Here is a 21,809-nt window from a genome sequence, read left to right on the forward strand (position 1 = left end):
CTAGCTACTGACACACCATTCTTGTTTGACACAGAGTGTCTGCAGGCATTTGAGACTCTGAAAGCTAAGCTGGTCACAGCACCAGTTATTTCTGCACCAGACTGGACTTTACCATTTGAACTAATGTGTGATGCCAGTGACCACGCCATTGGTGCAGTACTGGGGCAGAGGCATGATAAGCTTCTGCATGTCATTTATTATGCTAGCCGTGTTTTAAATGATGCCCAGAAAAATTACACAACCACAGAAAAAGAATTGCTTGCAGTAGTTTATGCCATTGACAAGTTTAGATCATACTTAGTAGGATCAAAAGTGGTTGTGTAGACTGACCATGCTACTCTTAAATTTTTACTCACAAAGCAGGATTCAAAACCCAGGCTCATAAGATGGGTGTTGCTTCTGCAAGAGTTTGATATAGAAATAAGAGACAGAAAAGGGATAGAGAACCAAGTGGCTAATCATCTGTCCCGGATAGAACCAGCAGAAGGGGAATTTCCCTCCTTTATTGAGATCTCTGAGACCTTTTCGGATGAGCATTTGTTTGCCATTCAGGAAACACCATGTTTTGCAGATACTGCAAACTATAAAGCTGCAAGGTTCATACCCAAGGAGTACAGCAGGCAACAAAAGAAAAAATTAATTACTGATGCAAAGTACTACTTGTGGGATGAACCCTATCTCTTTAAGAGATGTGCAGACGGAATAATCCGTAGGTGTGTGCCTAGAGAAGAAGCACAGAGGATCTTATGGCATTGCCATGGATCACAATATGGAGGCCATTTCGGAGGTGAGCAAACAGCCACCAAGTTCCTCCAATGTGGCTTCTACTGGCCTACACTCTATAGGGATTCCTGAGAGTTTGTACGTAACTGTGACAGTTACCAAAGAGCTGGTAATCTGCCTCATGGTTACGCCATGCCTCAACAGGGAATCTTGGAGATTGAGTTGTTTGATGTATGGGGAATTGACTTCATGGGACCTTTTCCACCATCATACTCAAACACTTATATTCTGGTGGCAGTCGACTATGTATCAAAATGGGTAGAGGCCGTTGCCACACCCACCAATGATACTAAAACAGTGCTGAAGTTTCTCCAGAAACATATCTTCAGCAGGTTTGGTGTCCATAGAGTACTAATCAGTGATGGGGGCACGCACTTCTGTAACAAACAGCTTTACTCTGCCATTGTCCGGTATGGGATTCGCCACAAGGTGGCGACTCCATATCATCCATAGACAAATGGGCAAGCTGAAGTTTCTAACAGTGAACTAAAAAGAATCCTGGAACGGACTGTAAGTACCTGTAGAAAGGATTGGGCAAGAAGCTTGGATGATGCTCTGTGGGCTTACAGAACAGCATTCAAGACTCCTATAGGGACCTTTCCATACCAGCTTGTGTATGGTTAGGCTTGTCATCTCCCCGTGGAACTGGAACATAAGGCCTACTGGGCAACCAGATTCCTGAACTTTGATGCCAAATTTGCCGGAGAAAAAAGGTTACTCCAGCTAAATGAGCTAGAGGAATTTAGACTCACTGCTTTCGAAAATGCCAAACTTTATAAGGAGAAATAAAAAAGGTGGCATGATAGAAAGCTATCATCAAGAGTCTTTGAACCAGGACAAAAGGTTCTGTTGTTTAACTCTAGGCTCAGGCTATTCCCTGGGAAACTGAAATCCTGGTGGAGGGGACCATATGTGATTACAAGTGTATCAGCATATGGTTATGTGGAGCTTCAAGAAATTGATTCTAATAAGAAGTTTATTGTTAATGGACAGAAAATCAAACACTATCTTGAAGGCAATGTTGAGCAAGAGTTCTCAAGGCTGAGGCTAGTTTAAAAGCTCAGCAAAGTCTAGCTAAAGACAATAAAGAAGCGCTTGCTGGGAGGCAACCCAGCCATTGGCAAAACTTTTTCTGTTATTTTGCCCTACTCTTCATTTTATTTATTTTTAAAGAATATAAGTTCAATGTTAATAAGATAAAGAGTCAATTGCATAGGTTCACAGGGTTACAGAAGGATTCAGCACACAAAACAGAGAAAAAGAGCTCACTGGCAAGAAAACGCCAGTATGAGGCACAACTGGGCGTTAAACGCCCAAAAGAAGCATCTACTGGGCGTTTAACACCAGTAAAGATAGCCATCTGGGCGTTAAACGCCAGAAAGAAGCAGCTTCTGGGCGTTCAATACCAGATTGACAGCATCCTGGATGTTCAGAAAAATGCCTAGTGACAAAGGGGTTTCTGGCGTTTAACGCCAGCTAGAAGCAACAGCTGGGCGTTAAACGCCCAGACCAAGCACCAACTGGGCGTTAAACTTCCAAAACATGCAGCAGTTGGGCGTTTAACGCCAAGATTGTGGGGAGTAGGCAATTTCGTTTTCAATTCAAATTTTTTTCCATTTTTTATGTTTCAATTCATGATTTCTTGCACAAACATGTTACAAATCCTAATTTTTCAAATCCTTTTTTTCAAAAAGATATCAAATGTATCTTAATTCATAAGCCTTTTTTCTTAATCCTCTTCAAATTATTTTCAATTCCTTTTCAAAACAAATCTATCTCTTTTCACTCTAAAATCTTTTCAAATCATCAATATCTTTTTCAAATCCTCACATCATCCTTTTCAAAATTTAGATTTATCTTTTTCAAATATCTTTCATATATTTTCAATTTTAAATCATATCTTTTTCCTATCATACTTATCTTTTACAAATCATATCTTCTATCATATCTCCTTCAAAATTTTTGAACCCACCCTCCTTTTTCCCTTTAAATCCTAATTTGTCCTCCCCCTCTCCTCCACAAGTTGCGCTTGGCTCTCCCTCTTTCCCTCTCCTTTCTCTTCTTTTGCTTGAGAACAAGAAAACCTCTAAGTTTGGTGTGTTTATCCGTGATCACTAAGCCAATACCCACTAAGATCATGGCTCCCAAGGGAAAACAAACCGACTCAAGAGGCAAGAAGGAGAATATTCCAAAACCACTTTGGAATCAAGGAAAGTTCATAACCAAAGAACATTCAGACCATTTTTACAAAATAATGAGTCTAAGGTCAGTGATCCCGGAAGTTAAATTCGATCTGAAAGAAGATGAATACTCGGAGATCCAAGAGCAAATTCGAAACAGGAGCTGGGAAGTCCTAGCTAATCCTGAAACAAAGGTGGCAAGAAATATGGTTCAGGAATTCTATGCTAATCTATGGCAGATGGACAGGCAGAGGATAGCTGGAACCGCATTCTATGACTATAGAACTTTGGTCAGAGTGAAGGTTGTTCACACCCATCCTGATAAAATAAGGGAGATCTTCAAGCTGCCTCAACTGCAAGATGACCCAGACTCCTTTAATAGGAGAATAATGAGATCAAACCTGGGCTTGGATAAAATCCTAGAGGACATATGCCTCCCTGGAGCCAAGTGGACAACCAACACAAAGGGTGCTCCGAACCAACTCAAGAGAGGAGATCTCAAACCAATCACCAGAGGCTGGCTGGACTTCATTGGGCGCTCTATACTGCCCACTAGCAACCGCTCTGAAGTCACCATCAGAAGAGCAGTGATGATTCATTGCATTATGCTGGAAAAAGAAGTGGAAGTTCATCAGCTGATTGCTTGTGAGCTTTACAAAATTGCAAACAAGAACTCCAAGGATCCCAAATTGGCTTATCCAAGCTTAGTTTCTCTGTTATGTAAAGATACTGGGATAAAGATGGGAGTAGATAAGTATATCTCAGTTGAGCAACCAATCACCAAAATATCTATGGAAGGACAACAAGTGCAGGACGACCCCATCAAGAGAAAAGCAGAGGAGTTCCTCCCGGAAATCCCTCAAATTGAATATTGGGAGCGCCTAGAAGCATCTGTCACCAAGTTGCAAGAAGCTGTAGATCAACTGAAGAAAGAACAGCAAAATCAAAACAGCATGCTCTGCAAATTGCTTAGAGAACAAGAAGAGCAAGGGCGTGAACTGAAGGAATTAAAGTGTCAGAAACTATCTCTTGAAGGGCGAAGCACTCCACAGACTAAAGAGGCATCCACCTCCCAAATTCAAGGTTGTTGAGTTCTAATCTTAGCCTTAACTCTGTGATAATTGTTCTTATTTGAGTTTTTCCTTAGAAGTTATATATGAGTAGTAGTAATTAGTATCTATATTCTGATTTTATCTCTAATTAAGCTATAATTTATTTTTCTCATCATCGTTAAACATTAATAAAATAGCAGATTTTCTTTAGAATAAGGAGGCAATACTTTTTGAGTTTTTAATAAGAAAAAATCTAATTATTTACATGTGGTGGCAATGCTTTTTGTCTTCTGAATGAATGCTTGAATAGTGCATATGTCTTCTGAATTTGATGTTTATGAATGTTAAATATGTTGGCTCTTGAAAGAATGATGAAAAAGGAGAAATGTTATTTGATAATCTAAAAAATCATAAAAATGATTCTTGAAGCAAGAAAAAGCAGTGAAGAACAAAGCTTGCAAAAAAAATTGCGAAAAAAAAAGGCAAGCAGAAAAAGCCAAAAGCTCTTTAAACCAAAAGGCAAGAGCAAAAAGCCAATAGCCCTTAGAACCAAAAGGCAAGGGTAATGAAAAGGATCCAAGGCTTTGAGCATCAGTGGATAGGAGGGCCTAAAGGAATAAAATCCTGGCCTAAGCAGCTAAACCAAGCTGTCCCTAACCATGTGCTTGTGGCGTGAAGGTGTCAAGTAAAAACTTGAGACTGAGCGGTTAAAGTCGAGGTCCAAAGCAAAAACAGAGTGTGCTTAAGAACCCTGGACACCCAGTTATGTCTCTGTGGCATGTATGTATCCGGTGGTAATACTGGAAAACAGAGTGCTTAGGGCCACGGCCAAGACTCATAAAGTAGCTGTGTTCAAGAATCAACATACTGAACTAGGAGAATCAATAACACTATCTGAATTCTAAGTTCCTATAGATGTAATCATTCTGAGCTTCAATGGATAAACTGAGATGCCAAAACTGTTCGGAAGCAAAAAAAGCTACTAGTCCCGCTCATCTGATTAGAATCTGAGCTTCACTCAAAAACTCTGAGATATTATTGCTTCTTGACTTAATTGTATTCTATTTTATTTGTCTAGTTACTTGGGGACAAGCAACAGTTTAAGTTTGGTGTTGAGCGGATATTTTATACGCTTTTTGGGGTTAATTTCATGTAGTTTTTAGTATGTTTTAGTTAGTTTTTAGTATATTTTCATTAGTTTCTTGGAAAACTTCATATTTCTGGACTTTACTATGAGTTTGTGTGTTTTTCTATAATATCAGGTAATTTCTGGCTGAAATTGAGGGAGCTGAGCAAAAATCTGATTCAAGCTGAAAAAGGACTGCAGATGCTGTTGGATTCTGAACTCCCTGCACTCGAAATGCATTTTCCGGAGCTACAGAAGTTCAAATGGCACGCTCTCAATTGCGTTGGAAAGTAGACATCCAGGGCTTTCCAGCAATATATAATAGTCCATAGTTTGCTCAAAGATAAACGACGTAAACTCGCGTTCAACGCCAGTTCCATGTTGCATTTTGGCGTTAAATGCCAGAAACAGGTTACAAGTTGGAGTTAAATGCCAGAAACAGGTTACAACCTGGCGTTTAACTCTGGAAACAGCCTAGGCACATGTAAAGCTCAAGTCTTAGCCCCAGCACACACCAAGTGGGCCCCAGAAAGTGGATTTCTGCACTATCTATCTTAGTTTACTCATTTTCTGAAAACTTAGGTTACTAGTTTAGTATTTAAACAACTTTTAGAGATTTATTTTGTAACTCATGACATTTTAGATCTGAACTTTGTACTCTTTGACGGCATGAGTCTCTGAACTCCATTGTTGGGGGTGAGAAGCTCTGCTGTGTTTCGATGAATTAATGCAACTATTTCTGTTTTATATTCAAACACGCTTGTTTTTATCTAAGATGTTTATTCGCACTTCAATATGATGGATGTGATGATCCGTGACACTCATCATCATCCTCAACGTATGAAGGCGTGCCTGACAACCACTTCTGTTCTACCTTCGATTGAATGAATATCTCTTGGATTCCTTAATCAGAATCTTCGTGGTATAAGCTAGAATCCATTGGCAGCATTCTTGAGAATCCGGAAAGTCTAAACCTTGTCTGTGGTATTCCGAGTAGGATTCAGGGATTGAATGACTGTGACGAGCTTCAAACTCACAAGGTATTACTTGGACGACCCAGTGCACTTGCTTGTTAGCGGTACGAGTTGTGAAAAGTGTAATTCACAATTCGTGCACCACTTTCCCATCCTCTTTAGTATTAGCCGAGGATGCCTCCAACATGACTTCCAATTAGCAGTTTCCTGCCTCTTAGTTTTTGTTTTCAAATTTTGACTGGCCCGACTTGTGGGTCTTTGTGAACAATTTATTTTGTAATAGTTTCGAGTTTTTGGATGATTTGTTCCCTTCATTTTGCTGTTTAAAAACGTTTTCTCACTATGGTAATAGCTTTTCATATGAATGATTGTTAAATCACCTCTTTTTTATTCGGCATAGTTTAGTCCTCTGTGACTTAGTGATTTTTAGTCACTTGATAACTTTTGATTCTGATTTTGTTAAGTCTCTGAAGACGTCGGCCAAAGTAGCGTGGCCGTTATGTTGGACCTTTCATTTGTAAGGTTGATGCTATTTCCCTTAATTAATTGTGCTTTGGTTTTAAGTAGTCGGCTTTAACAAGTTACTTTTGTGATTCGTTTAAGGCCTAACCCTTTAAGTTTCAATGAAGTTGGACCATGATCTGCTTATATAAATTCTTACACTAATTTGTACCCATCACTTCATCTTGCCGACCTTAAATTAGGTCGGGCAATAATTCTCGCAGTTTTTCCCTTAAATTAGTGCATTTGAATGGGAAACTTTTTTGAGAAAATGAACTATCATTAATAAGGAAAAAATGATTTACATAAGTGTTGTTGCTACCAAGAGTTTTCCATTAACCCTTAGCCCTCACTATGGTGCCTCGTTAAAACCCCTATAGGAAAAACATTCTTGGAAAAAAAACCATGAAGTCGGAAAAAAGAGTACACTAGGGAGCAAGGTGCGCTTTCTAACTGTAATATTATTTTATGTTACATGCATGCCATGACCTTGGGAGCTCATTTTTCCTTAAGTCAAACACTTTGTAGTAACCTTTTCATAAGCTTCAGTGATCTTGTAATGTCCTTTCCAGTTTGTAGCCAGCTTTCCATCGCCCGACTTCTATGTTCCGATATCATTTCGGATTAATATGGGGTCACTTGTTGTGAAGCTTCTTTTGATGACTTTCTTGTTGTACCTGAAGGCCATTCTTTGTTTCAATGCTTCCTCTTTTACCCGAGCTTTTCTCAGACTTTTGGGAGGAGATCAACTTCTTCCTTTTGAGCTTGGATGTTTCCTACTTCATCGTAGAATCTAACCTTTGGAGATTCTTCATTGACTTCTATAGGTATCATGGCTTCTGTTCCGTAAGCAAGTCGGAAAGCAGATTCCCCATTTGTTGAGTGGGGGTAGGGGGTGTCCAATATGTCCACAAGACTTTAGGGAGCTCGTTTGTCCATGCTCCCTTTGAGTCTTGTAGTAAGCATTTTAACCAGTTAACATGACTTTATTCGCAGTTTCTGCTTGTCCATTGGTTTGGGGATGTTCTACTGATGTGAACTGGTGCTTAATCTTGATGCTTGCCACCAAGCTTCTGAAGGCTGAGTCGATGAACTGAGTTTTATTGTCCGTGTTAATGGTGTGTGGAACTCCAAACCGGGTGACAATATTCTTATGGAGAAACTTTCAACTTCTTTGAGCTATGCTGGTTGCTAAAAGTTCTGTCTTAATCCCACTTTGTGAAATAATCAATACCCTCTATGAGGTACTTTACTTGTCCAGGTGCCTATGAGAATAGACCGAGGAGATCCAAGCCCCACTTTGTACATGGCCAAAGCAAGGTGATGGTAATGAGCTCTTCTGGAGGTACCACATGAAAGTTAGCATGCTTCTGGCAAGGTGGACATTTCTTTACGAAGTCTCCTGCATCCTTTTGCAAGGTTGGCCAAAAGAAGCCATCTCGAATCAGTTTCTTAACTAGTGATCATGCTCCTAGATGATTTCCGCATATGCCGCTATGGATTTCTTCTAAGACCGCGTTAGTTTTGGAGGTTGGGATGCACTTTAGTAGAGGTGTAGATACTCCTCTTTTATATAGAACGTTGTGAAACAGGGTGTAGTTTTATGCTTCCCTTGTGAGCCTCCTTGCTTCCTTTTCTTCTTCTGGGATGATATTGAATTTGAGATATTTGGTAACGGGGGTTATCCAACCTAAACTTGGGTTAGAAATAGTCATTGTATTTGACTTGTCGACTTATTTTGTTACTAACGGTGTGTGGAGAATTTCCTAGATCAAGCTTCTGTTGTTGCCCCTTGGCTTGGTGGTAGCCAATTTGGAGAGGGAATTAGCTTAGATGTTGGATATTTTAGCTCTATGTTAGATTTCTGCTTCCAAAAATTGAGCTAATTATTTCTCTATTTCTTCTAAGTACTTCTTCATGTTGTGATCTTTATCCTGATAAGTTCCATTAACTTGAGAAGTTATTACTTGAGAATCACTAAACACAATCAGCTTTACTGTCCCAACTTCTTTGGCTAGCCTCAAGCTAGTGAGTAATGCGTTGTACTCGACTTGATTGTTGGAGGCTGGAAACTCGAGTTTTAATGAAAGTTCTATCTGAGTTCCTTCTTTGTTTTCCAAAAAACTCTTGCTCTACTTCTAGCTTTATTGGTTGATCCATCTACATATAAGTTCCAGGCTGTAGCCTGTAGGAATTTCTTGAGTCTCAGTGTATTCGGCTACAAAGTCGGCTAAATATTGGGATTTAATTACTGTTTGAGTTTCATACCTTAAGTCGAATTCGGACAGCTCTATTGCCCATTGAAGCATTCGACCTGTAGTATTTGTCTTTTGTAAGATGTGCTTTATAGGCTGATTAGTTTGTACATTTATGGTATGAGCTTGAAAATAAGGTCGGAGCCTTCTAGAAGTGATAACAAGGGCATATGCAAACTTCTCTAGCTTTTGATAGTTTAGCTCTGCCGCATGTAGGGCCTTGCTAACAAAATAAATCGGTTGTTGTCCGGTCTCATATTCTTGGATGAGAGCCGAGGCTATGGACCTATTTGCAATTGCTAAATACAATATGAGCTCTTTCCCTTGAACAGGTCGGGTAAGGATTGGAGGTTGCTTAGGAGATTTTTGAAGTCTGGAAAGCTTGCTCAAATTCCTAAGTCCATCCAAATTAACTCCCTTTTTTTTTTAGTATTGAGACATGGTAGAGACTTCAGAGCTAATTCTGCCAAGAAGCTAGATAAGGCCGCTAACCTTCTATTTAAATTTGGACTTTCTTGAGGTAAGTTGGGCTTTTCATCTCCAATATTGCTTTGCACTTGTCCGGGTTGGCTTCGATGCCCTTTTGGGTGAGCATAAAGCCTAAGAACTTCCTGGCTTCCACTGTGAAGGTGCATTTTGAGGGATTTAGTTGCATCCCGTGCTTTCTTATCGTGTTGAATACCTTAGCTAAGTCAGAAAAGAGGTTAACGTCTTCTTTGGTTTTGACAAGCATGTCATCGACGTAGACCTCCATCAACTTACCGAGATGGGATGAGAACACCTTATTCATTAGCCGTTGATAGGTGGCTCCAACATTTTTTAATCCAAAAGGCATGACCACATAACCGTAGTTGGCTTTTGGAGTGATAGGAAATCTTTTCCTGGTCTAACTTATACATTGAAATTTGGTTGTATCCCAAGTATGCGTCCATAAAAGATAAATATCTATACCATGAAGCTGAATCTACTAAGGCATCAATGATGGAAAGAGGATATCAATCTTTATGACAAGCTTTATTGAGGTCGGTATAATTGACACACATTCTCCACTTCCCATTTTGTTTTTTCATGAGTACATCATTAGCCAGCTACAAAGGATATTTTACGTCCCTTATGAACCGAGCTTCTAGTAAAGCTTGCACTTGTTCTTCCATGACTTGTGCTCTTTCAGGGCTGAGCTTCCGTTGCTTTTGTTGAATAGGTCACAAACCGGGATAAACAGCGAGCTTGTGACTCATGAGGTCGGGGTGTATCCCGGGCATGTTAGAAGCTTTCCAGGCAAAGAGATCAGAATTTTGTTGTAAGAGCCTAACAAGGTTCACTTTCAATTCTTTATTTAGGTTAGCTCCTATGCTTGTTTTTTTTGCCTAATCTCCTATTTGAACCTCTTCAGTTTTTTCACCAGGTTGTGGTCGTAGGTCTTCTCGTGCTTAGACACCTCTGAGCTCAATGGTGTTGACTTATCTTCCCTTGATGCACCCACTTAGATTCAGGCTTTCATTATAATATTTTTGTGCGAATACCTAATAAGTTTTATGGTAGCAATTCCTTATGAATTCGGAAATTTCATGCAGAGATGAGGAGTACAAATGACCGCAAGTATCCAGTTCAAGGGTCTGACCTATCAAGGCAGTGTACACTGATGCCACGTCAACCGCAATGTAGTCAATGCTCAAGGTTCTGGATCATGCCTTTCCCAAAAGTGGTATGTAAAAGGATGAAACCTAGAGGTCAGATGGGTGTGTTGATGAAGTGAAGATTAATACTGGTCTAGAATTTCTCAATAAAAGAATCTCTTCACACTACAAGAAAAACACCCATTCAGGTACACTTGAAAAGTGTAGGCAAAAGTGAAAAAAATGATGCCTTAGGCTACGGCTACGCTTTCTGGGCTACGGCTACGCTTTTTCGGGTGATTCCTATTCGGCCGTTGCCTATTCTCAAAGGCTACGCTTTTCTACACCAAGGGCTACGCTTTTGGTGTTTGGGAATAGGGTGCATTTTTCAAATGAAGCTGTTGATGAATCCATCTTTTACGATATATTTTGGTTTGATTTGAGTGGATTCTATCACATTAACCCACATTTATTCACCTAAATAGCATGCTTTTGAGATTTCTTCCTAAATTGTGCTTGATAGTGAAAATATGCTCTTTTGTGCTTAATTTAGTCAATTTTATTCACTTTAATCCCATTTGGTGCCTTGATATATTTGTTAAGTGATTTTCAGGTTTCTAAGGCAAGTTTGGGTTGAAGAAGTGAGGAAAAGAGCATGCAAAAGGGAAGAATTCAAAAAATGAGTTGGATTGGGTTTTGAGGGCCCAAAAATCGCTGCCAGCGAGTTGCAATTAACGAGGTCACGTGCAGGGACCTGTGCGGACGCACACATGCTAAATCCTGACTTGTGCGTACGCACAAATATCTGTATGTACGCACACTTAGACTTATGTCCACTATAGAAAATTGCATATCATTTTGAAGCCCCGGACGTTAGCTTTCCAATGCCACTGGAACCGCCTCATTTGGACCTCTATAGCTCAAGTTATGAGCAATTTAGTATAGAGAGGTCAGGGCTGGCAACTTTCCAAATCCTTCATTTCTTGAATTCTTCCCTTTTGCATGCTCTTTTCTTCGCTTCTTCAACCCATACTTGCCTTGGAAACCTGAAAATTACTTAACAAATACATCAAGGCACCAAATGGGATTAAAGTGAATAAAATTGACTAAATTAAGCACAAAAGAGTATGTTTTCACTTTCAAGCACAATTTAGGAAGAAATCTCAAAAGCATGCTATTTAGGTGAATAAATGTGGGTTTATGTGATGGAATCCACTCAAATCAAACCAAAATATACCGTAAAATATGGATTCATCAATTCTTCCACACTTAAACCAAGCATGTCCTCATGCTAAACCAACCAAAGGAGATGAATGAAGGGGTAATTATTAATGCAACTACCTACATGCATGTAACTATACTAAATGCTATCTATATATATCTACACTATGATTCCTATTGAGTTTGGTAAAAACAAACAAAAGAATCTCAATCAATCCAAAGTAGGAACTTAGGGCCAAGACAAGGAAAATATAGCAATATGATCAATATCCAAAGATTTGATTTGAAATTTTCAAAAACTAAGTTTAACAACTTGCAAGAAGACACAAGATAAGCAATGGAAACATAGAATTGAGCAATCGAAACCCTCACCGGATGTGTTTACACTCTAATCGCTCAATGTGTAGGGTTTAATCACTCAATCCTCCTTTAATCATGTTTCTCAAAGATTTGCAAGTCATCTAACAATCAACTAATACTTGATGAATGAATGAAAATATCACGAGGACTTTTGTGGGTTGTAATGGGGCTTAGGTAAGGGTAGGATTAATATGGTTTAGTGGGCTAATAGATTGGATCTTTGATTAGCTCAAGTATCCCACCTAATCCTATATCATCCCATATACATAACAAAACAACCTAACTACCCATTTATTCTCTTTCTCACATTCACTCATGCATACTCTTTCCAATTCAACTACATATGCATATCTTATTTACATTCTTATTATCATTTCTCTTTCTTTTCTTTTTCTCTTTTTTTTCTTTTTTCTTTTTTTTCTTTTTTTATTATCAACAAAAAGAGATGCATATGTTTTAACCAATAGATGCATGAGTAGTTACCCATTTTTCCATATTTTCAATGAACACCCAAAGCTAACTAACTACCAATGTTTCCCACAAATTCCCCCCACACTTGATTAACACACACACACACACTCAGACCCAGGCTAATCAAAGATACAATCAATAGACATAATGATTTTTCACTTAGGGTGAATGCTGTGCTTATAATAAGAACAAAGAGGAATTAAAAGGCTCAAAAGTGGTTTACAAAGGTAGATGCAAGGGTTGGCCATATGGGTTAAGTGAGCTTAAATAAAAAATAGCCTCAATCATACTAAATACAATCCAAAACAACAAATATAGGACATATAGATTAAAGCAAATCTAAGATCACAGTCATAGAAGGAGTTTATAACACACAAGAACAAAATTTGTGGTTGAAAATGTGCAACCATCCATTTAAGCTCAAATCTCACTTGGTATTTGTTCAAGCTATTTTCTATGTTCCATAAGAAGATACTTCAAGAAAGTTCAAAAATAATTTTCAAATCTAATCAATGGAATGCCCAAAAAGAGATTTCTTGAAAATTCTTTGTTGTTTTACTAAAACTTATTTACTATATGTATGTATGTATGTATGTTGTGATGGATGCAATTTCAAAATCTCTCCTAGTTCTATTCCTAATTTTCAACAAGCAAAAATTAACATGAACAATTAGGACAAAATTGAACTAGGTGCTATACTATTCACGTCATCCAATCACAATTTCTATCTATAAAATATATATTAAGAAAAAGATACAAAACGCAATAGATATAAACTATGAATAGTCTAGGACATATATACTAGAAGGAAATGTAATGCAATAATAAAAAAAATCACTCCAAATATATACAAGAAACCTACTAAAAGAAGTAAAAATAAAGTGCAAGGTGTTTGAGAAAAGAAAGTTTACACCCGAAAATGGCGAATCCTCCCCCACACTTAAGCGTTGCACGATCCTCCGTGTACAAATAAAATCCGGGGAGAATATCTTTCATGCTCCCACCAGAGTGGTTGCAGGTTGGCGTGCGGACGTACATGTCTGTGTGGCCGCACAAGAAGCGCGAAAAAGGGTATGTGTGCATACGCACGATTAGGTGCATATGCACAGGTCACGGAAAGCAGCTGAGCGCACGCAAAAGGCGTGCTGGCGCTGCGAACAGAGGGCAAAATGATAAGTGTGTGTGTGCACAGGTCAGTGTGCACGCACAAGTACGTGCGTACGCACAAATGCCCTGTTTTGCAAAATTTTTTTTTCAAAATTCTAAAGTACCAAGCCTTAGTTCAATCAAAATTCAACCCAAAATATGCAAGAACCCATAAATTCATGATCCAAACTAAAATTAACATATTTAAGCTCAAAATTAAATTAATCCTAAGCTAACCAAAACAAGCAAACATGTAATTAAGCCAAAATATATACAAAAAAGAGAAGAGTTAGAACAATTATACCAAACACTTTTATTTAATGTCTTTAAGTTAGACAATTGGGAGAGCCCTTGCTATGGTGGCTTGTGCTTGACTTTTCCACCAAATGCTTGAATGTCAAATGTCCTCCGGGATCCCAATCCTAACCATCAACAAAGACAACCAAAAAGCAAGATATTTACATATTAACATATATACAATAGCCAACAATAACACCATTGCAACTCTGGTATGCGAAATTGTTACTCAGGTTGTAAAATTTGTTGTTCGTTCTCTCCCTGGCAATGGCGCCAACAAACTGGTGCACAGTACCATGGTCCAAACATAACTTCACAACTTCGCACAACTAACCAGCAAGTGCACTAGGTCGTCAAAGTAATAAAACCTTACGTGAGTAAGGGTCGATCCCACGGAGATTGTCGGCTTGAAGCAAGCTATGGTCACCTTGTAAATCTCAGTCAGGCGGATATCAAATGGTTATGGAGTTTTCGAATAATAATAATAAATAAACAGAAAATAAAGATAGAAATACTTATGTAATTTATTGGTGAGAATTTCAGATAAGTTTATAGAGATGCTTTCATTCCTCTAAACCTCTGCTTTCCTGCTGTCTTCATCCAATCCTTCCTACTCCTTTCCATGGCAAGCTTTATGTAAGGCATCACCGTTGTCAATGGCTACATCCCATCCTCTCTGTGAAAAATGTCCAAATGCTCTGTCACGGCATGGCTAATCATCTGGAGGTTTTCGATCATACTGGAATAGGGTTCACCCTCCTTTTGCGTCTGTCACTACGCCCAGCACTCGCGAGTTTGAAGTTCGTCACAGCCATCCCTTCCCAGATCCTACTCGAAATACCACAGACAAGGTTTAGACTTTCCGGATCTCAGGAATGGCCATCCATGGGTTCTAACTTATACCACGAAGATACTAATAACTCAGACTCGGTCCCCTGTATTAGATATCTAAGAGATATTCATTCTAGCTTGTTTGCATGTAGAACGGAAGTGTTTGTCAGGCACGCGTTCATAAGTGAGAATGATGATGAGCATCACATAATCATCACATTCATCATGTTTTTGGGAACGAATGGATATCTTAGAACCGGAATAAGTTGAATTGAATAGAAAAACAGTAGCACTTTGCATTAAATCATGAGGAACAGCAGAGCTCCACACCTTAATCTATGGAGTGCAGAAACTCTACCGTTGAAAATACATAAGTGATAATGGAGTTCATTGGTCTCGGCCCCAGAGGAGAACCGGAGTAAGCAAGACTCTGAATACAATGATAAAAAGTTCTATATATACTAAACAAGCTACTAGGGTTTACAGAAGTAAGTAATTGATGCAGAAATTCACTTCCGGGGCCCACTTGGTGTGTGCTTGGGCTGAGCTTGAAGTTTACACGTGCAGAGGCTTCTTTTGGAGTTGAACGCCAAGTTGTAACGTGTTTTTGGCGTTTAACTCTGGTTCGTGACGTGTTTCTGGCGTTTAACTCCAGACTGCAGCGTAGAACTGGCGTTCAACGCCCTTTTGCATCGTCTAAACTCAGGCAAAGTATGGACTATTATATATTGCTGGAAAGCCCTGGATGTCTATATTTTCTAACGCCGTTGAGAGCGCGCCATTTGGAGTTCTGTAGCTCCAGAAAATCCACTTCGAGTGTAGGGAGGTCAGAATCCAACAGCATCAGCAGTCCTTCTTCCTCTGAATCTGATTTTTGCTCAAGTCCCTCAATTTTAGCCAGAAAATACCTGAAATCACAGAAAAACACACAAACTCATAGTAAAGTCCAGAAATGTGAATTTAACATAAAACCTAATAAAAACATCCCTAAAAGTAACTAGATCCTACTAAAAACATACTAAAAACAATGCCAAAATGTGTATAAATTATCCGCTCATCACAACACCAAACTTAAATTGTTGCTTGTCCCCAAGTAACTGAAAATCAAATAGGATAAAAAGAAGAGAATATACTATAAATTCCAAAATATCAATGAAACATAGCTCCAATCAGATGAGCAGGACTTTTAGCTTTTTTCCTCTTGAATAGTTTTGGCATCTCACTTTATCCATTGAAGTTCAGAATGATTGGCATTTATAGGAACTCAGAGTTCAGATAGTGTTATTGATTCTCCTAGTTCAGTATGTTGATTCTTGAACACAGCTACTTTATGAGTCTTGGCCGTGGCCCTAAGCACTTTGTTTTCCAGTGTTACCACCGGATACATAAATGCCACAGACACATAACTGGGTGAACCTTTTCAGATTGTGACTCAGCTTTGCTAAAGTCCCCAATTAGAGGTGTCCAGGGTTCTTAAGCACACTCTTTTTTTGCTTTGGACCATGACTTTAACCGCTCAGTCCCAAGTTTTCACTTGACACCTTCACGCCACAAGCACATGGTTAGGGACAACTTGGTTTAGCCGCTTAGGCCAGGATTTTATTCCTTTAGGCCCTCCTATCCACTGATGCTCAAAGCCTTGGATCCTTTTTATTTACCCTTGCCTTTTGATTTTAAGGGCTATTGGCTTTTTGCTCTTGCCTTTTGGTTTCAAGAGCTTTTGGCTTTTTCTGCTTGCTTTTTATTTTTATTTTTTTTCTCTATTTTTTCACATTTTTTTTCTGCAAGCTTGTGTATTCACTGCTTTTTCTTGCTTCAAGAATCATTTTTATGATTTTTTAGATTATCAAATAACATTTCTTCTGTTCATCATTCTTTCAAGAGCCAACATATTTAACATTCTTAAACAACAACTTCAAAAGACATATGCACTGTTCAAGCATTCATTCAGAAAAAAAAAAGTATTGTCACTACATCAATATAATTAAACTAAGTTCAAGGATAAATTCGAAACTCATGTACTTCTTGTTCTTCTGTTTTTAAAATATTTTTCATTTAAGAGAGGTGATGGATTCATATTCACTACTTTAAGGCATAGACACTTAGACACTAATGATCATGTAATAAAGACACAAACATAGATAAACATTTAACATAAGAAAACGAAAAACAGAAAATTTAAGAACAAGGAATGTGTCCACCATAGTGATGATGGCGTTTCCTTCTTGAGGAACCAATGATGTCCTTGAGCTCTTCTATGTCTCTTTCTTGTCTTTGTTGCTCCTCCCTCATTGCTCTTTGATCTTCTCTAATTTCATGGAGGATGATGGAGTGCCCTTGATGTTCCACCCTTAGTTGTCCCCAATAATTGTGTGGAGGAAAATGTATCCCCTGAGGTATCTCAAGGATCTCTTGATTTGCAGTCAAATGTTCTACCACTGAGCTATAGACCCTTGATGGAAGCTTTTGTCTTCCCTTTCCTCTTTCTAGAGGTTTCTCTGGCCTTAGGTGCCATCAATGGTTATGGAAAAACAAAAAAAAGCAATGCTTTTACCATACCAAACTTAGAATGTTGCTCGCCCTCGAGAAAAAGAAGAAAGAATAGAAGAAGAAGAAGAAGATATGGAGGAGATGGAGGGATATGTGTATGGTTCGGCCACTGCGGGTTTAAGGTGGTTATGGTGTGTGAAAAGGAAGGAGTGATGGTTTGAATTTGAGTGGGTGGGTGTAGGTGGGTGTATGATGGTTTTGGAGGGGGATTGGAGGTGATTGGTGAAGGGTTCTTGGAAAAGGGTGATATAGGATTATGAGGAGGTAAGGTGAGTGGAGGTATGTGGGGATCCTGTGGTGTCCACAGATCCTGAGGTGTCAAGGATTTACATCCCTGCACCAATTAGGCATGTAAAATGCCTTTGCATGCAATTCTGGCGTTTAAACGCCGAATTGATGCTTGTTCTGGGCGTTCAGCGCCCAGATGCAGCATGTTTCTGGCGTTGAACGCCAGTTCTATGCTTGTTTCTGGCGTTCAGCGCCAGCTTTCCTCAGTGTGCATTCCTGGCGTCAGAACACCAGGATGCTGCTCGTTTTGGGCGTTCAACGCCAGATCCATGCTCTGTTCTGGCGTTGAACGCCATCCAGATGGTCCTTACTGGCGTTTAAACGCCAGTAAGCCCTTCCTCCAGGGTGTGATTTTTCTTCTGCTGTTTTTGATTCTGTTTTTGATTTTTCTATTTATTTTGTGACTCCACATGATCATAAACCTAATAAAACATGAAAGAACAATAAAAATAAAAATAAAATTAGATAAACAAAAATTGGGTTGCCTCCCAACAAGCGCTTCTTTAATGTCAATAGCTTGACAGTGGGCTCTCATGGCTCCACACAGGTGATCAGGTCAATTTTATAGACATTCAACACCAAACTTAGAGTTTGGATATGGGAGTTCAACACCAAACTTAGAGTTTGGTTGTGGCCTCCCAACACCAAACTTAGAGTTTGATTGTGGGGGCTCTGTATGACTCTGTTTTGGGAGAAGCTTACTGTGCCTCTTTTCCATGTTTACAGAAGGATGTCCTTGAGTTTTAAACACAAGGGAGTCCTCATTCAATTATAGGAATAGTTCACCTCTGTCAACATCAATCACAGCTCTTGCTGTGGCTAGGAAGGGTCTTCCGAGGATGATGGATTCATCCTCATCCTTCCCAGTATCTAGGATTATGAAATCAGCAGGGATGTAAAGGCCTTCAACCTTTACTAACACGTCCTCTACCTGTTCATAAGCCTCTTTTCTTGAATTGTCTGCAATCTCTAATGAGATTCTAGCAGCTTGAACCTCAAAGATTCCCAGTTTCTCCATTACAGAGAGTGGCATGAGGTTTATTCCTGACCCAAGGTCACATAGCGCCTTCTCAAAGGTCATGGTGCCTATGGTACAAGGTATTAGGAACTTTTCAGGATCCTGTTTCTTCTGAGGCAATCTCAGTTGATCCAATGCATTTAGTTCATTGGTGAACAGGGGAGGTTCATCTCCCCAAGTCTCTTTACCAAATAAATTTGCATTCAGCTTCATGATTGCACCAAGGAACTTGGCAACTTGCTCTTCAGTAACATCCTCATTCTCTTCAGAAGAGGAATACTCATCAGAGCTCATGAATGGCATAAGGAGGTTCAATGGAATCTTTATGGTCTCTAGATGAGTCTCAGATTCCTTTGGTTCCTCAGAGGGACACTCCTTGTTGATCACTGGACGTCCCAGGAGGTCTTCCTCCTTGGGATTCACGTCCTCCCCTTCCTCCTTGGATTCGGCCATGATGGTTATATCAATGGCCTTGCACTCCTCTTTTGGATTTTCTTCTGTATTCCTTGGGAGGGTACTAGGAGGGGTTTCAGTGATCTTCTTATTCAGCTGGCCCACTTGTGCCTCCAAATTTCTAATGGAGGACCTTGTTTCATTCATGAAACTCAGAGTGGCCTTAGATAGATCAGAGACTAAGTTTGCTAAATTAGAAGTATTTTGTTCAGAGTTCTCTGTCTGTTACTGAGTGGATGATGGAAAAGGCTTGCTATTGCTAAACCTATTTCTTTCACCATTATTAAAGCCTTGTTGAGGCTTTTGTTGATCTTTCCATGAGATATTTGGGTGATTTCTCCATGAGAGATTATAAGTGTTTCCATAGGGTTCACCCATATACTTTACCTCTGCTATTGCAGGGTTCTCAGGATCATAAGCTTCTTCTTCAGAAGATGCCTCTTGAGTACTGTTGGATGCAGCTTGCATTCCATTCAGACTCTCAGAAATCATATTGACTTGCTGAGTCAATATTTTATTCTGAGCCAATATGGCATTCAGAGTATCAATTTCAAGAACTCCCTTCTTCTGAGGTGTCCCATTACTTACAGGATTCCTCTCAGAAGTGTACATAAACTGGTTGTTAGCAACCATGTCAATAAGTTCTTGAGCTTCTGCAGGCATTTTCTTTAGGTGAATGGATCCACCTGCAGAAGTATCCAATGACATTTTAGATAATTCAGATAGACCATCATAGAATATATCCAGGATGGTCCATTTTGAAAGCATGTCAGAAGGACACTTTTTGGTCAGTTCCTTGTATCTCTCCCAAGTTTCATAGAGGAATTCACCTTCTTTCTGTCTGAAGGTTTGAACATCCACTCTAAGCTTACTCAGCTTTTGAGGAGGAAAGAACTTGGCTAAGAAAGCGTTGACCAGCTTATCCCAAAAGTTCAGGCTATCTTTAGGTTGAGAATCTAACCATATTCTAGCTCTGTCTCTCACAGCAAAAGGGAAAAACATGAGCCTGTAGACTTCAGGATCTACTCCATTAGTCTTAACAATATCACAGATCTGCAAAAATTCAGCTAAGAACTGAAAAGGATCTTTAGATGGAAGTCCATGGAACTTGCAGTTCTGCTGCATCAGAGAAACTAATTGAGGTTTAAGCTCAAAATTGTTTGCTCCAATGGTAGGAATTGAGATGCTTCTTCCATGTAAATTGGAATTAGGTGCAGTAAAGTCACCAAGCATCCTCCTTGCATTATTATTATTTTCGGCTGCCATCTCCTCTTCCTGTTCAAAAAGTCCTGTAAGGTTGTCTCTGGATTGTTGTATTTTAACTTCTCTTAGTTTCCTTTTCAGAGTCCTTTCAGGTTCAGGATCTGCTTCAACAAGAATGTTCTTGTCCTTGCTCCTGCTCATATGACAAAGAAGGGAATAACAAAGAAAATATGGAATCCTCTATGTCACAGTATAGAGATTCCTTTGTGTGAGTGGAAGAAGAAAAGAATGTAATGTAAGGAAAGAGAAGGGAGGAGAATCCAAACACAAGGGTGAGGAGAGCAGAGATATGAGATGAAGAGAAGTGTTAGTAGGTAATTAAATAAATAGAAGAAGATGAGAGAGAGGGAATTTCGAAAATTAATTTTGAAAAAGAGTTACTGATTTTCGAAAATTAAGATAAAATTAAAATTAAAATTAAAAAATGAAATAATTAATTAATTAAAAAGAATTTTTGAAAAAGAGAGAGGTATTTTCGAAAATTAGAGAGGGATAGTTAGTTAGGTAGTTTAGAAAAAGATAAGAAACAAACAAAAAGTCAATTAGTTAGTTGAAAAAGATTTGAAATTCAATTTTGAAAAGATAAGAGGATAAGAAGTTAGAAAAGATATTTGAAAAAGACAGGATAAAAAGATATTTTTGAAAAGATATGATTGAAATTAGTTTTGAAAAAGATTTGATTTTAAAAATTAAAATTAATGACTTGACTCACAAGTAATCACAAGATATGATTTTAGAACTTAAAGTTTGAATCTTTCTTAACAAGCAAGTAACAAACTTGAAATTTTTGAATCAAAACATTAATTTTTGATGATATTTTCGAAAATTATGAAATAAAATTAAGAAAAAGATTTTTGAAAAATATTTTTAAAATTTTCGAAAATAAATAAGAGAAATGAAAAAGATTTTATTTTTGAAAAAGATTTTGAAAAAGATAAGATTTTTAAATTGAAAATTTGATTTGACTCATAAAAACAACTAGATTTTAAAAATTTTTGAAAAAGTCAATCCAAATTTTCGAAATTTATGAGTGAAAAAGGGAAAGATATTTTTTGAATTTTGAATTTTTAATAATGAAAGAGAAAAACATGAAAATGATGCAACGCATGAAAATTTTGGATCTAAACATGTGATGCATGCAAGAACACCATGAATGTCAAGATGAATACCTAGAACACTTTGAGTGTCAAGATGAACATCAAGAACTTATTTTTTGAAAAGTTTTCAAGAAAAGAAAACATGCAAGACACCAAACTTAGAATTTTTTCATGTATAGACACTATGAATGCAAGAATGCATATGAAAAACAAGAAAAGACACAAAACAAGAAAATATGAAGATCAAACAAGAAGACTGGCCAAGAACAACTTGAAGATCATGAAGAACACTATGAACGCATGAATTTTCGAAAAATGCATAAAATT

The 21,809-nt window shown here is 38.4% G+C and overlaps 1 non-coding gene across 1 annotated transcript; it reads left to right on the forward strand.

Moving 5' to 3' along the window:
* Window positions 1-19,884: 19,884 nt before the first annotated feature.
* LOC112724218 (small nucleolar RNA R71) lies at window positions 19,885-19,992 on the forward strand. Its single transcript, XR_003163392.1, has one exon. It is a non-coding gene; the product is annotated as a small nucleolar RNA R71 (small nucleolar RNA).
* Window positions 19,993-21,809: the final 1,817 nt, after the last annotated feature.

The sequence above is a fragment of the Arachis hypogaea genome, chromosome 11, assembly GCF_003086295.3.
Source record: "Arachis hypogaea cultivar Tifrunner chromosome 11, arahy.Tifrunner.gnm2.J5K5, whole genome shotgun sequence".
Classification (NCBI taxonomy): Eukaryota; Viridiplantae; Streptophyta; class Magnoliopsida; order Fabales; family Fabaceae; genus Arachis; species Arachis hypogaea.